This window comes from Haliotis rufescens, unplaced genomic scaffold (assembly GCF_023055435.1).
Source record: "Haliotis rufescens isolate VD_foot unplaced genomic scaffold, xgHalRufe1.0.p SCAF_5, whole genome shotgun sequence".
Taxonomy (NCBI): domain Eukaryota; kingdom Metazoa; phylum Mollusca; class Gastropoda; order Lepetellida; family Haliotidae; genus Haliotis; species Haliotis rufescens.
This window is the reverse complement of record NW_025964223.1, coordinates 26,013,610-26,030,159: the sequence shown is the minus strand read 5'-3', so window position 1 is coordinate 26,030,159 and position 16,550 is coordinate 26,013,610. Positions and strand designations below refer to the sequence as shown.

The following is a 16,550-nucleotide window of genomic DNA, read 5'->3' as shown; positions in this document are numbered from 1 at the left end:
ATACTCAAGAAAATACGGTATGTCAAATAGATACAAAGGTAAATTCATAGATTGCTGTAGACTGTCACTGTCAGTCTAGATACTGATCAAGTTGATACTACAATAGTTTGGACATTTGTACATTTCTTCATTTTGTTCACAAGGATGGGTCGTAGAGAGGATATTCATGAATGATCATGCAGTCAAACTTTCTCAATGTATGCTAAAATGATGAGTTCAAGAGTAAAGGGTCTAAATGATCAGAAACAACGCTTCTGTGGGTATTTGTGCAAGGGAATTCCCAGCGGTTCCCCCAGGAATGTGATAGTAGTAGTCCGTCGGTGTTTACTTCATTTCAAGAATACGGCCTCATTTCGTGGCCATGTGACCAATCTCTGGTCCAAATGGAAAGGCTGTATATCGTGTAAACTTCACATTAAATATTTCCTCTTGAACAAATTCAGGAGACATCATAGGTGGGTACAACCATGTTAAGTTTCCAATTCATTGGTTAAGTGGGTTTTTTAAGAACATATTTACAACACACAATGAATGATGGACAACACAGGCCATAGCATAGGCTCACTTATGAGCTAAACATACATGCTGGGGAGTTTTTAGAGGAAAGATGGTATACCGAGTCAATTGCCAACACAAAATGATGTTTTGATGTCATAAACATAAATCTTGACAGATGTATATTGATACGTCCCAACTTCCTCCTTCAGCAGCTTCATCAGTCTTGGGGCTCGGGATGAAACATGTCTTTTTCAATATGTCTGACAAGACAGACCAATCTATATATAAACATCAGTGATTGATATATTCTTGGTGAATTAACAATTAGTCTGGAGGAAGATTTATTTTCTCTGAATATAGACTATCAGACAGGTAGGCATTCCAGTGAAAGCTTTTGTACTTATCTCAGGTTCCGTTTTGAAACATGAACCCCAAAGAAATTGTTTCTTGTAGGATAGCAACATCTATTAGATCTTCCTGTAGTAACCCTAAATACAAGCTATAGTTGTGAAAATGATCTCCAGACACTTTATAGTACATCTAAACCACAATACCATTTCATAGAGTTGGGTACTGGGGCCTTTCCTACCTGGAATCTCTACAGGGTGATAGGTATGGGTACTGGGGACCTGTTCTGCCCTGGAATCTCCACAGGGAGACAAGCATGGGACCTGGTGACCTGTTCTGCCCTGGAATCTCCACAGGGAGACAAGCATGGGACCTGGTGACCTGTTCTGCCCTGGAATCTCCACAGGGAGACAAGCATGGGACCTGGTGACCTGTTCTGCCCTGGAATCTCCACAGGGAGACAAGCATGGGACCTGGTGACCTGTTCTGCCCTGGAATCTCCACAGGGAGACAAGCATGGGACCTGGTGACCTGTTCTGCCCTGGAATCTCCACAGGGAGACAAGCATGGGACCTGGTGACCTGTTCTGCCCTGGAATCTCCACAGGGAGACAAGCATGGGTCCTGGGGACCTGTTCAGCTATGGAGTGGCAGGCAATAGAAATGAGAGATCTCAATCTGTTCAAGGTGTGGAAGTATCAGGACTGGTGGCATCCTGGGAGGAACAAGTCAAGATGTACCTGCTGTATGTTCTATGAGGCCACAACATGGCAGATCAATGCTCACACTACTGCCTGCTGATCTGCTTGCACCATGTCAGATTACTCCCTGCAGGCAGGTAGGATATAACACAGATATTGCTTACTAAATGCAGGTTCATAAATTTTGTATCGCTTGTTTTCAACAGTTGATTGCTTGTCTTACACATGAATAACCTCCAAGGTCACCTGATTCTAAATTGGTGCCATATTAGCTTTACTTATTTATTTCGTGCAGCATGCATGGTTGGATGGGAAGAATGGTGGTGATGAAGGGATGTGGATGTGGTCTGCTTGCCCACTGCCATGGAACTATTCATGTTACCATATAACCACTTGCCCACTGCCATGGAACTATTCATGCTACCATACAACCACTTGCCAACTGCCATGGAACTATTCATGTTACCATACAACCACTTGCCAACTGCCATGGAACTATTCATGTTACCATACACCCACTTACCCACTGCCATGGAACTATTCATGTTACCATACACCCACTTGCCCACTGCCATGGAACTATTCATGTTACCATACAACCACTTGCCCACTGCCATGGAACTATTCATGTTACCATACAGCCACTTGCCCACTGCCATGGAATTATTCATGTTACCATACACCCACTTACCCACTGCCATGGAACTATTCATGTTACCATACACCCACTTGCCCACTGCCAAGGAACTATTCATGTTACCTTATAACCACTTACCCACTGCCATGGAACTATTCATGTTACCATACACCCACTTGCCCACTGCCATGAAACTATTCATGTTACCATACAACCACTTGCCCACTGCCATGAAACTATTCATGTTACCATACACCCACTTGCCCACTGCCATGGAACTATTCATGTTACCATATAACCACTTGCCCACTGCCATGGAACTATTCATGTTACCATACAACCACTTGCCCACTGCCATGGAACTATTCATGTTACCATACAACCACTTGCCTACTGCCATGGAACTATTCATGCTACCATACAACCACTTGCCAACTGCCATGGAACTATTCATGTTACCATACAACCACTTGCCAACTGCCATGGAACTATTCATGTTACCATACACCCACTTGCCCACTGCCATGGAACTATTCATGTTACCATACACCCACTTACCCACTGCCATGGAACTATTCATGTTACCATACACCCACTTGCCCACTGCCATGGAACTATTCATGTTACCTTATAACCACTTACCCACTGCCATGGAACTATTCATGTTACCATACAACCTCTTGCCCACTGCCATGGAACTATTCATGTTACCATACACCTACTTGCCCACTGCCAAGGAACTATTCATGTTACCATACAACCTCTTGCCCACTGCCATGGAACTATTCATGTTACCATACAGCCACTTGCCCACTGCAATGGAACTATTCATGTTACCATACACCCACTTGCCCACTGCCATGGAACTATTCATGTTACCATTCAACCTCTTGCCCACTGCAATGGAACTATTCATGTTAACCATACAACCTCTTGCCCACTGCAATAGAACTATTCATGTTACCATACAACCACTTGCCCACTGCCATGGAACTATTCATGTTACCATACAGCCACTTGCCCACTGCCATGGAACTATTCATGTTACCATACAGCCACTTGCCCACTGCCATGGAACTATTCATGTTACCATACAACCTCTTGCCCACTGCCATGGAACTATTCATGTTACCATACAACCACTTGCCCACTGCAATGGAGCCCTTTGCTACGCCTTCATGTATCATATTAGCTGTGGTATGCAACTCCTGCCTGCTTCTTGTTTCAGGCATTTCTCCCACATCAAACAGACCACAAAGACTTTGTGAAAATACCTACAGCATCATCAGCGAAAGCCTACACTCTGCACATATGGGCAACCGATGTACCTGATTACCCGACAGTAACGTGTACAGTTCTCTGGACAGTGTCTGACCTTCAGCATCTACCAGCCCATACTGAAGCAATGCTGTCTTGCAACTCATCTCCACAACATGAAAGCTGACAAGAAGGTGAGGGACTGTTTCCAAACATGCCAATCTCGCTGCAAGATGGCTGCCTCACTGATGTGTTCCTAACATACCTGTCTGTATTTCGGTAAAGGTCAGGGAATCCTGGAAGATCGGCTGCAGATTCTGGCAAGTGGTTTCCATATAAACACGGAGCCTTATTGTACCTGCCCTCTTCCTTCTGTTGTGGTTGGGTTTATTGTGGGGATCACGCCTCTCTTTGGGAATAAGTACCTGTTATAGTCTACTTAAATCTCCAGGAAATGGGAGCACCCAGTGACTGGTTTATTTCAAAATTTGTGTGTATTTCTGCACGAAAACTTATACAATATTTCAATTCTATGTTTTAACTGATTATCATTCAACAGCAATTTATCATATTGTCTACTCATGTGCTTAGGACAGACTATATTCAATTCATGTGTCTTGTTTATAAGAATTCTTTAAAACAAAGACACATTATTTACATTTCCATACATTCTGATTCTATTATTCACTAAAAGTCAAACTAGATGGATATAGTGACTGAGTGAGTACATTGTTTCGCTGCTTTCAGAAATATTTCAGTCACATCATGTCAATACACAACAAGAATTTGTTCTTTGTGTATTGTACTCATACCGAGCTTCAAACCTGGTGCTTGGCATGACAGGCTTGTGCTTTACCCACTAGACTACCAACCATTACAGGACATGAGGGACACAGGTGGCCCAGCCATCAAAGGCAGCCCAAATTCACTGTGTAGAGTTGCCTCCCTTAGGCATGCCAGAATCCTATGATCATGGGTGTGAATCTGAGATTCTCCTTGATTAAGTTACTAGGTTTGTCAGCACCATACCTGTGGTTGTGGATTCACCAAAGTGGTAGACATCCATATCTGTATCACTTTGGACTTTACATTAAGCCAGCATGCCATGATACAAGTGAATCCTGTTCCAAACGGCCTTAAACTCACTCAGTTACAGGACATAGTAATGCAGCACAGGGTCTGTGTGATGAGTTGTGTAGGAAGCCTTAAGACAGACCTACTATGACACATTGAGAACACTGAGGCTTATGTCTGCTGTAAGTAAGTAGGCGTATCACTGTTCTGTTTAGAAAGAAGAGAGAATCTGGGTGACCTCAACGTTTCACAGGCTGGAGAGTACAGGAATTATTCCCTCAACATGAAAGGGATCCACATAAAGGTGCCAAAATAGATGCCTCTGTTCTCGGAGCTAGATCTACTTGAACACTGCACCCTATGGGAGAAGTCACATGGTGTTTGTGGGAGCATGGTTGCAACTGGTCATTGGCACAGATGGAAGAGGAATATATAACATCATGACTCTGTAGTTCAATAGCAAGCATGAAGGTCAAGGTTACATTTCCCCCAGTGAGTGAGTGTGAGTGTGAGTGTGAGTGTGTGTGTGAGTGTGTGCGTGCGTGCGTGCATGTGTGTTAAGGGTGTGCGGTATTACCAGTACACCGGTATATTGTGGTGCAAATCTTCAGCAATACGTATTGCGATACGTTTGAAAATGAAGCAATATATTGGAGCAAATATAAATAAGTATATTATAAGTATGTATATTATAAGTATGTTCCTAATCGATATGGAGATTGAAAATAGTATCTTTCTGACACAACTTGCCTCTGACGATCTGGCATCTACACATCGCGACTATAAAGCTCCTCACAGCAATAGCCCATTCGAGGAGCTCTGTATATAGACAGTATAACGAAGGTGTCACGCGCTGGGAAGGAGCTTGATGGTATCTGACATTAATACAGGGTATAACTCTGATTAACTCATGAAAATATAAATTGGCAATATATTGCAATACGTATCGCAATACAAAGTATGGCAATTTATTGGGGTGCTGGGGTGCGGGGGTGCGGGGTTATGGATATCACTTACATACTACAGTGTCCCTCGCTATTGTGCCCTTCAATATAGCACTAACTTGGTTATAGTGACCGGCAACCCATAGCTCCCAAAATTTATTGACATTTTAATAAACTCGAGTTGTGCACGAACACAATGTTTTTTCCCCAGCACACAATAACAGCTGCTCACTGTGAGCACGCAACACCGGAAAGACCAATCAACAAATCCGAACTGAAGTCTGCAATGTATTCCTATTATTACACTATCTGGTAATAGAAACGTGTTTGCTGTATATCTGGACTTAAGTTTGTGACATATTTTATTAACTTTTATATAAGGACATGGCTCCATTATGACAGGCTCGGCCATCATGCATGATAGCGGAGCTTCAAATTAAGACAAGAGATATTATTGGATGAAATGGTCGCGGATGTGGAGGTACTGGTGGACATCTGGACTTAAGTTTGTGACATATTTTATTAACTTTTAAAAAAATAATCAATATTGTTCACATTAATTTCGGCAAAAAAGTGTGTTAAGTGATTGGTAGATTACACAACTCACTGTTATATTACAGCAACCATGGTGAGATTACTGCCATTGATGCTGTGAAACAAACTTTAGTTGACAGAGAATAAATACATATATACTAAATGCCATACTTTGACTTGTTAAAAGTCATATTTGTTGTAGTTTGACTGTTACCGGTATATGTCAAAAACTTTTTCACGATCATGAGTGCTCAAGCCTGGATGGTGGCTGGTCAAATGTTTCATACATAACAAATAGCCAGCAATAGCGATCTGTTCTATGTTTATGCTCATTATTATTCTTACTATATATAGTAAAGCTGCAACTAAAATAACACAATATTGCATCATGTTGGATAAAATAATAGTTTATGATACACTTCTTCTGATCATTGCATCAAAATTCTTTAAAATTATATTAATGGGTAACTTTTAACCAAATCACCAGTGGATTGGGAGAAAACGTGTATACAGCTGATTGCTGTTTCCAGGTTAGTTTTCGAAATAATACACACAGTAATCCTAATCTCTGCACATAAAACAATACGACTACACCCCTACGACTTCACCTCGGCTAAACCGCTGATCGTATCATTTGGGGTTCAGTTATTTAGACCCCAAATGTAGCGTTGTAGCAAGGGACTACTGTATATACCACGTATTAAGTCAGCTCTTAATAATTATGTGTGGGTATTGAATACTGTCAAGAATCCCCACCCCCACACCTCAGGCTCCAAGATTTATGTAGGTTATAAACATGAAGGGCCATCACATCAGTTTCTAGTCATTATAATCATTGCTAAGGGGTCCCAGCTCTGTGTGCACATTCAGGTTCAAGATTGAAGTATGTACCATGTGATGACTATTCTTTTATACACACTGCAAAGACATGCCAAGGACTGTGTACATTTTATTTTGGAGACATGATTCCTGGAGAATATCACATCTCCTGTTCAATACATTCCTTGAATAAACTATACCGGCAGATTCAATTCTAAAAAGATAAAAAAATCAAAGGGTACTTTGAAGTCAGTAAACTCAGTCAGTAATCTCAAATTCTTCGATTTTCAAACATTTATGTCTAGCACTAGAGGCTGCCATGATCCAAGAGTAATCTGCACTTACAAAAATGTCCAAAAAAGCCAACGCAACTCTTCCAGCATGCCAACACTGCAGGATACATCTAACATACCTCTGCTTTATGTTACCACATACCTCTCTCATATCTTCCCTTTGATACAGTAACACACGTTTTTGAGAAAAAATGCTCTTTTATGAAATACCATATATATAGTAATATAAGCACAAATACTTTCAAACTACTGAAAGAAGGAATGAATTTTTGAAAACATGCCAGGATACCGAGTTAACACAATTTTATATGGGACTCTTTTCTGTCACAAGTCTTCCTCGTTCCTTGTTTCATTGGTGAAGAGTGGCACGACATGTGGAAATCCTCCACTTGAGAGTCTCCTGATCCAGGAAGATATTTGCAGACGTACGCCAATTGAAAATGTGCCGAAGAATAAATTGTTGATGTCAAATTTGAAGATGAAATGCCCCGCTACAGCCTATCAGTCACACTTCTGAAGCACTTTCCATTGGTTAAACACAAGCATGGTAAACATGCCTGGTGTGGTGTGCTTTATGACTGTACACTGTGCACATCAATGGTTTGTTTGGAGAAAATATCAGGATCAGATCCTTAGAACAATCTAAAAGACGATCACAATAAGTAGCATTATCAGTTCACTTGCTGGGAAAATTACAACATGTGAAGAAAACTACAGCTAGATTTGATATAAAAGCTGTAAATATTGATGTGAAATTGTTTAGTAGCAGAGTAGGTGCCAGACTGCTATTGGGAGCATTAGAGGATGCAGTTTAGACTAACATCTAATCTCTGAAATAAACATATTTTTTACAGAAAAAACAGTTGTTAAATTATGGTTATAAAATATAATAAAAAGGAGCCCAGAGACTTTCTTCATTTTCAGATACTGCAGTAATCTAGACTTGCCAAACATTATAGTCTTGCATGGGTTGTATTGGATACATTTGCTTCAGGGTCTGTATGACAAGACTAGATGCAGTTGAAAGGTTCATTAGTATTGGGCAAACAAGATGTGTCCTTGAATGAGATCTCATTACATCTGTGTATGTTCTATGTCCTTGAATGAGATCTCATTATATCTGTGTATGTTCTATGTCCTTGAATGAGATCTCATTACATCTGTGTATGTTCTATGTCCTTGAATGAGATCTCATGACATCTGTGTACGTTCTATGTCCTTGAATGAGATCTTATTACATCTGTGTAGGTTCTATGTCCTTAAATGAGATCTCATTACATCTGTGTATGTTCTATGTCCTTGAATGAGATCTCATTACATCTGTGTATGTTCTATGTCCTTGAATGAGATCTTATTACATCTGTGTAGGTTCTATGTCCTTGAATGAGATCTCATTACATCTGTGTATGTTCTATGTCCTTTAATGAGATCTCATTACATCTGTGTATGTTCTATGTCATTGAATGAGATCTCATTACATCTGTGTATGTTCTATGTCATTGAATGAGATCTCATTACATCTGTGTATGTTCTATGTCCTTGAATGAGATCTCATTACATCTGTGTATGTTCTATGTCCTTGAATGGGATCTTATTACATCTGTGTAGGTTCTATGTCCTTAAATGAGATCTCATTACATCTGTGTAGGTTCTATGTCCTTGAATGAGATTTGTGAAATTACATCTGTGTAGGTTCTATGTCCTTGAATGAGATTTGTGAAATTACATCCGTGTATGTTCTATGTCCTTGAATGAGATCATATTACTTCTTTGTATGTTCTATGTCTTTGAATGAGATCTTATTACATCTGTGTATGTTCTATGTCCTTGAATGGGATCTCATTACATCTGTGTAGGTTCTATGTCCTTGAATGAGATCTCATTACATCTGTGTATGTTCTATGTCCTTGAATGAGATCTCATTACATCTGTGTATGTTCTATGTCCTTGAATAAGATCTCATTACATCTGTGTATGTTCTATGTCCTTGAATGAGATCTTATTACATCTGTGTAGGTTCTATGTCCTTAAATGAGATCTCATTACATCTGTGGAGGTTCTATGTCCTTGAATGAGATCTTATTACATCTGTGGAGGTTCTATGTCCTTGAATGAGATCTCATTACATCTGTGTAGGTTCTATGTCCTTGAATGAGATTTGTGAAATTACGTCTGTGTATGTTCTATGTCCTTGAATGAGATCTCATTACATCTGTGTATGTTCTATGTCCTTGAATGAGATCTCATTACATCTGTGTATGTTCTATGTCCTTGAATGAGATCTCATTACATCTGTGTATGTTCTATGTCCTTGAATGAGATCTTATTACATCTGTGTAGGTTCTATGTCCTTAAATGAGATCTCATTACATCTGTGTATGTTCTGTCCTTGAATGAGATCTCATTACATCTGTGGAGGTTCTATGTCCTTGAATGAGATCTCATTACATCTGTGTAGGTTCTATGTCCTTGAATGAGATTTGTGAAATTACATCTGTGTAGGTTCTATGTCCTTGAATGAGATTTGTGAAATTACATCTGTGTAGGTTCTATGTCCTTGAATGAGATTTGTGAAATTACATCTGTGTATGTTCTATGTCCTTGAATGAGATTTGTGAAATTACATCTGTGTATGTTCTATGTCCTTGAATGAGATCTTATTACATCTGTGTATGTCCTATGTCTTTGAATGAGATCTTATTACATCTGTGTAGGTTCTATGTCCTTGAATGAGATTTGTGAAATTACGTCTGTGTATGTTCTATGTCCTTGAATGAGATCTTATTACATTTATTTATGTTCAATGTCCTTGAATAAAATCTTATTACATATGTGTATGTTCTATGTCCTTGAATGAGATTTGTGAAATTACATCTGTGTAGTATTAATAAACTACATGTCACTATTCTTTATTTAATTATTAAGCAAAGCAAACTCCCAACAGTTTTGATGTAGCTATTGGTGAAAAATGCAACTGGAAATATTGATGTGCCAACTGCTGTTTGTTGACACAGCTTTCATTATTGAAAGAAGAGAGTGGGGCCTAATTTCTATTTTTCAACATCTCTCTTGAGGAAATGATTTGCATTAATTTCTCCAAATTAGTACAAAGTTGGCAATCCACCTTTGGGATCTCCGTTGTAAAACTGGCTGTAATTACCATGTAAAGACAATTCTGATTAAGGGGGCAGTTCAAAAGTTTTATGTCATAAAATTGTGTAAGTGTGTGATATCTGAATTTTGAAAATGAACATTGAGGCTATAACAAGATGAAATAATAGAAAAAATTAATAGACTTTGAATACCTTCTTTGATGTGTTAGTGTTGCTCCCAAATTTGTTATGCTATATTTTGACAATATTTGTGCAATAACACCAGGGGCCTGTTCCTATAAGAACAAGCATGAAATACTCACATCCCTCGCCAATATGACATGTCGGGTTGTGTGCAATGCATTAGCTCCTGTGGACTATGTTCACTGGGCCTTTTTGTAAATGGCCTAATTGCAGCACTAAAAAAAGTTATTACTGGTGTTGTTTTTCCATCTGCAGTTTAAGATAGAATATGTAACTGAATTTGTAATGAGTAAGGATGAGACATATGGACGAACAACTTCTTTATTACAATTAGGAGCGATGGTTTCAGTGTAGGTTCTGACACCGTTATCAAGCAAGTGAAGTACAGAGTATGGTTGACAAGAATAAATAGTGTTTATACAGTTGAGTAGGTTTAAGATCAGTTACACTGTTGTATTTGTAATGAGTGGGGTTTCTGCATGAAGTTAGTCAGTGAATGCAACAACTGTATCCATGACACTTTTGGAGGAACATACACTCAAACAATGCCGAACTTACCAACAAGAAAGGAAATGTATTCAATACTGTGAGATGACATTATGTGCCAAGTTTGGTGAAGAAATATTGTACGGTTTTCAAGATCTGCTCCGGAAACGAGGACTACCACCATTTTCATTCTAAATCAAAGTCGTTGCCATGGAAACTCGAATTCTTTTCTTTTTTTAAATCCCAAACTATCAAAAGGCACCAGTTCACCACTAGACCTATCTATGTGCCAAGTTTGGCGAAGAAATATGGTACGGTTTTCAAGATTTGCTCCGGAAATGAAATGTGATGGACGGATGGAAGACGGACGGACGGCACCCATTCCTATATCCCCCTTCCACTTCATGGATAATAAAGAAATAACACCAGGGGCCTGTTCCTATACCAGTAAAATCTTAATACCAGGGTCCTGTTCCTATAACAGTTAAGTAATAACACCAGGGGCCTATTCCTATACCAGTAAAATCTTAACACCAGGGGCCTGTTCCTATACCAGTAAAGTTATAACACCAGGGGCCTGTTCCTATACCAGTAAAGTTATAACACCAGGGGCCTGTTCCTATACCAGTAAAGTTATAACACCAGGGGCCTGTTCCTATACCAGTAAAGTTATAACACCAGGGGCCTGTTCCTATACCAGTAAAGTTATAACACCAGGGGCCTGTTCCTATACCAGTAAAGTTATAACACCAGGGGCCTGTTCCTATACCAGTAAAGTTATAACACCAGGGGCCTGTTCCTATACCAGTAAAGTTATAACACCAGGGGCCTGTTCCTTTACCAGTAAAGTAATAACACCAGGGGCCTGTTCCTATACCAGTAAAGTTATAACACCAGGGGCCTGTTCCTATACCAGTAAAGTAATAACACCAGGGGCCTGTTCCTATACCAGTAAAGTTATAACACCAGGGGCCTGTTCCTATACCAGTAAAGTTATAACACCAGGGGCCTGTTCCTATACCAGTAAAGTTATAACACCAGGGGCCTGTTCCTATAACAGTAAAGTTATGACACCAGGGGCCTGTTCCTATAACAGTAAAGCAATAACACCAGGGGCCTGTTCCAATACCAGTAAAGTTATGATGACAGGGGCCTGTTCCTATACCAGTAAAGTTATGACACCAGGGGCCTGTTCCTATACCAGTAAAGTTATAACACCAGGGGCCTGTTCCTATACCAGTAAAGTTATAACACCAGGGGCCTGTTCCTTTACCAGTAAAGTAATAACACCACGGGCCTGTTCCTATACCAGTAAAGTTATGACACCAGGGGCCTGTTCCTATAACAGTAAAGCAATAACACCAGGGGCCTGTTCCAATACCAGTAAAGTTATGACACCAGGGGCCTGTTCCTATACCAGTAAAGTTATGACACCAGGGGCCTGTTCCTATACCAGTAAAGTTATAACACCAGGGGCCTGTTCCTATACCAGTAAAGTTATAACACCAGGGGCCTATTCCTATAACAGTAAAGTTATGACACCAGGGGCCTGTTCCTATACCAGTAAAGTTATAACACCAGGGGCCTGTTCCTATACCAGTAAAGTTATAACACCAGGGGCCTGTTCCTATACCAGTAAAGTTATAACACCAGGGGCCTATTCCTATAACAGTAAAGTTATGACACCAGGGGCCTGTTCCTATAACAGTAAAGTTATAACACCAGAGGCCTATTCCTATACCAATAAAGTTATAACACCAGGGGCCTATTCCTATAACAGTAAAGTTATAACACCAGGGGCCTATTCCTATACCAATAAAGTTATGACACCAGGGGCCTGTTCCTATACCAGTAAAATTATAACACCAGGGGCCTGTTCCTATACCATGAAAGTTATAACACCAGGGGCCTGTTCCTATACCATGAAGGTCTTAACACCAGGGGCCTGTTCTTATAACAGTAAAGTTATGACACCAGGGGCCTATTCCTATAACAGTAGAGTTATAACACCAGGGGCCTGTTCCTATAACAGTAAAGTCATGACACCAGGGGCCTGTTCCTATACCAGTAAAGTCACCAGGGGCCTTTTCCTATAACAGTAAAGTTATAACACCAGGGGCCTATTCCTATAACAGTAGAGTTATAACACCAGGGGCCTGTTCCTATAACAGTAAAGTCATGACACCAGGGGGCTGTTCCTATAACAGTAAAGTCACCAGGGGCCTTTTCCTTTTACAGTAAAGTTACAACACCAGGGGCCTGTTCCACAAAGCAGTCTCAGCACTTTGGTGATTGTAACTCCCATCCTAGAACCTAGACTTATGATAGTCCTAGCACTACGATTGCTCTATGGAATGGGGCCCTGGACTGTATATTGCTCATACCATGGTGTATTAAATGATATATCTCCCCAGGGACCAGCGCTGTAAGAACGGTATGTTTGTATGAAGTGGCACTTCAGGCTGATTGGTTGAAAGGTCCTTGTCAATCTGTTACTGTGACAGGTCTATCTCTAAGCTGCTGAAGGAGTATCAATCATATCAGACAGTGAAATTAATGGTCTCTTCGTTCATAATGAATATTTTAATATTTTTCTATACTGTTATATTGGGAAAATTATCCATTTTTATTTTTTCAAAAGTACAGTACTTTAGAGCGTATATTCCTTTCAGTTAACTTTTCCACCCTGTAATAAACTGTCTTGCAGATTACTGGTGCATTAAGGGTAAGACGTATTCAGTAATGTAGGAGGAAAGTGAGCATATTTGTGAATTGCTTTTCAATCAAGGTTTCTCCAGTCGGGACATTTTACGATAGGCATTCAGAGGAATTTACTAAATATGACATTGCTTGTCAACATGATGCAGGATGCTATCCCATGCTGTGACCTTGACAAGGGAGTTTTCATAACTCCTTCCTCATTGCAACTTATGTGGCGGTGGAGACTTAAACTCCTGATGATATCAGCACTATTTTGCAGTGGTCTATAAATAAAACTGTCATCATTATTTGGCCTTTAACGCCCAGAGAAGTCTGTCTCAGCAGATAGTGCCTGATTATTCTCTGATATTTGAATTGACCTGATCAGCAGATCCAGGCACAGACAACAGAAGGGAAAAGGATACACAGGAGAAGTGTGACTTCATGCTCGGAGCAATACGTTCCTCAAACTCTTTGAAACATGATGTCACAGACATCTGTAAGGCTGATACAAACATGACACAAAAACATACTCCATTGCAATCTGCCATCAAGCAGCAGCAACAAAGTGCAGTGTGTCTATGTATTAACAATTATGTCTTGGTTTACATCAAATAGAACGGCACCAAACTGACCAACATTCCAAGATCAAAGTGGAAAGTCTATAGAAAACATAATGAAACCTGAACTCCCCTCTTAAGGTGAAATAAGGTAGCCTACATGATCGAGGTATGTTCAGATGATGTAGTTGTGTGCACATGGAGCTGGAGTTAATTTACGCCACAGAGGACCATGCTCTTTCCATTTGGCTCCAATGTAATGTAAAACTCAGGCGTATTGATTTTTAACATTAGGTGTAATGACAGTACCAGCAGACAGGTCAGTGATTGCTGCTGATGTCACACTGGGAGGAGGAGGAGGAGGAGGAGGAGGAGGAGTAGGAGGTGACGCCTCATCACCTGTCAACTGTCGCTTCCAAAGACCTCATTTAAACCAGCATGGTACACAGGCATTCTTTACTTTCTGAAAGGGCTGCAGGTGCCCTTGTAGTTCTAAACAGGTTTGAATGTAGCATTGGAAACATGATTGTAACATGTACATTGTTTGTTTCAATGTTTCAAATGTTTCAAAAGAGTATCCTTCATGACAGGGTTGGTACTGTTGAACATGTGACATTATGTTTATTCTCAAAAGAAACCCAATCTTTTCACATGACTACTTAACCTTAGATCACCTGATTATTTTCATATGACTATAGTTAACCTTAGAACACCTGATTATTTTCATATGACTATAGTTAACCTAAGAACACCTGATTATTTTCGTATGACTATAGTTAACCTGAGAACACCTGATTATTTTCATATGACTATAGTTAACCTTAGAACATCCGATTATTTTCATATGACTAGGGGCAGTAGGGTAGCCTTGTGGTTAAAGCATTTGCTTGTCACACTGAAGACCCGGGTTCGATTCCCTACATGGGTACAATGTGTGAAGCTCATTTCTGGTGTCCCCTGCCGAGATATTTCAGGAATATTGCTAAAAGTGGCGTAAAACCATACTCACTTACATGACTATAGTTAACCTGAGAACACTCAATTATTTTCATATGACTACAGTTAACCTAAAAACACCCGATTATTTTCATATGACTATAGTTAACCTTAGAACACCTGATTATTTTCATATGACTAAACTTAACCTAAAAACACCCGATTATTTTTCATGTGACAATAGTTAACCCTTTCGCCCCGACTGCCCGGAACCCGGCTGCCCGAAAAATCGGGCGGCTACTGTCCAAGCCCCACACACGGCTGCCCGATAAATCGGGCGGCGCGAGCATGTTTACAAAATCGCTCTTTCTACTTCCTTTCTCGTGTGTAATCTCGTTCTAAATATGGAAACGAGATCTACACGTATTGACACGTCATTCGATGGAATTTCCCCGTCTTTTTGGCGCGAAAATCGCGGATATGTCACCTGTTTTCGCGACAGGTATTTTTCTCGCATGTATCGTAAATCAAGCGTAATGGCGGCCAACTACGATTCGGATAGCGATCAGACGATTAACAACGACTCTATCGGGAATAATAATGTGTTTGAATTGAATAATTTACGCGAAGGGGAGAGGGAATTTCGCGAAGATTTTGGGGAAGATTTTGACGGTTTCGACGAGGTGTCCCCCCCCCCCGCCAACTTTCAAGAATGGGAGTGGCAGAGGGACACACGACAGTGGAAACATGAGGGATTTTGAAGAGGCAACCGGACTCAATAATATATATTGACACGGTGAGTGAAGAGTTGTGCTATTGATCTTTTCCAACTGTTTTACAATGATTCTGTGTTTGAACAGATTATCAGTGCGACGAATGAGAATGCAGCCTACACGTGAACGAGCGATCACAACAACAACAAAGGTGAGTGGCATGACTATCTGTTTCTTTTTTTAAAAATTTATTTTTCTGATCGCAATCCGAATTGTAGTTTGACGGTTTGTCGTATGTCCTTATATTTCGCTCAATTTGAATAAAATTTATTTCCATATTCATGTTTGTTTTCTTGTTTTTTACATCTTAATTTAAATTTTAGTAACTGTAATCATTATTTATTTATTAATTGATTTAATAAAGTACTAATTTAATTTATTATGCAATTGTAAATAGCAGTGTATTGTAAATATGTTATCACAACTTGTATATTTGCAGAACTTGAATTTACGACCTTTCCGTCCTTTTACAATCTTTCCCTCTTCAGATCAATCTGTGATATCTTCCCTGTGATGTCATTCTTATGGTAGCTGTGGTTCAATGTTCAGGTAATGTGATAAATTACTTTTTAAAAACTTAAATACTTAATTTTTGTTTCAAATCCTGAAAAAGAACAAAATAAATCAAATATTTGTGTTTTTACCTGTGTTAACGAGTTTACCTGCGTTAACAAGTTTACCTGTGTTAACGAGTT

General features: G+C 39.8%; 1 protein-coding gene and 1 long non-coding RNA gene across 3 annotated transcripts in view; one reads left to right on the top strand and one right to left on the bottom strand.

Annotated features, from left to right (window-relative positions):
- LOC125372970 overlaps positions 1-5,481 on the top strand; it is a 41,981-nt gene extending 36,500 nt beyond the window's left edge. Inside the window, exons 2-3 of the long non-coding RNA XR_007218297.1 lie at positions 3,412-3,634; positions 4,730-5,481. This is a non-coding gene — a long non-coding RNA (uncharacterized LOC125372970). The remainder of the gene's footprint in view (positions 1-3,411; positions 3,635-4,729) is intronic.
- The window catches only part of LOC124110828, a 110,091-nt gene that overhangs the window by 41,547 nt on the left and 51,994 nt on the right, over positions 1-16,550 (bottom strand). The gene's annotated exons all lie outside the window — the stretch shown is intronic.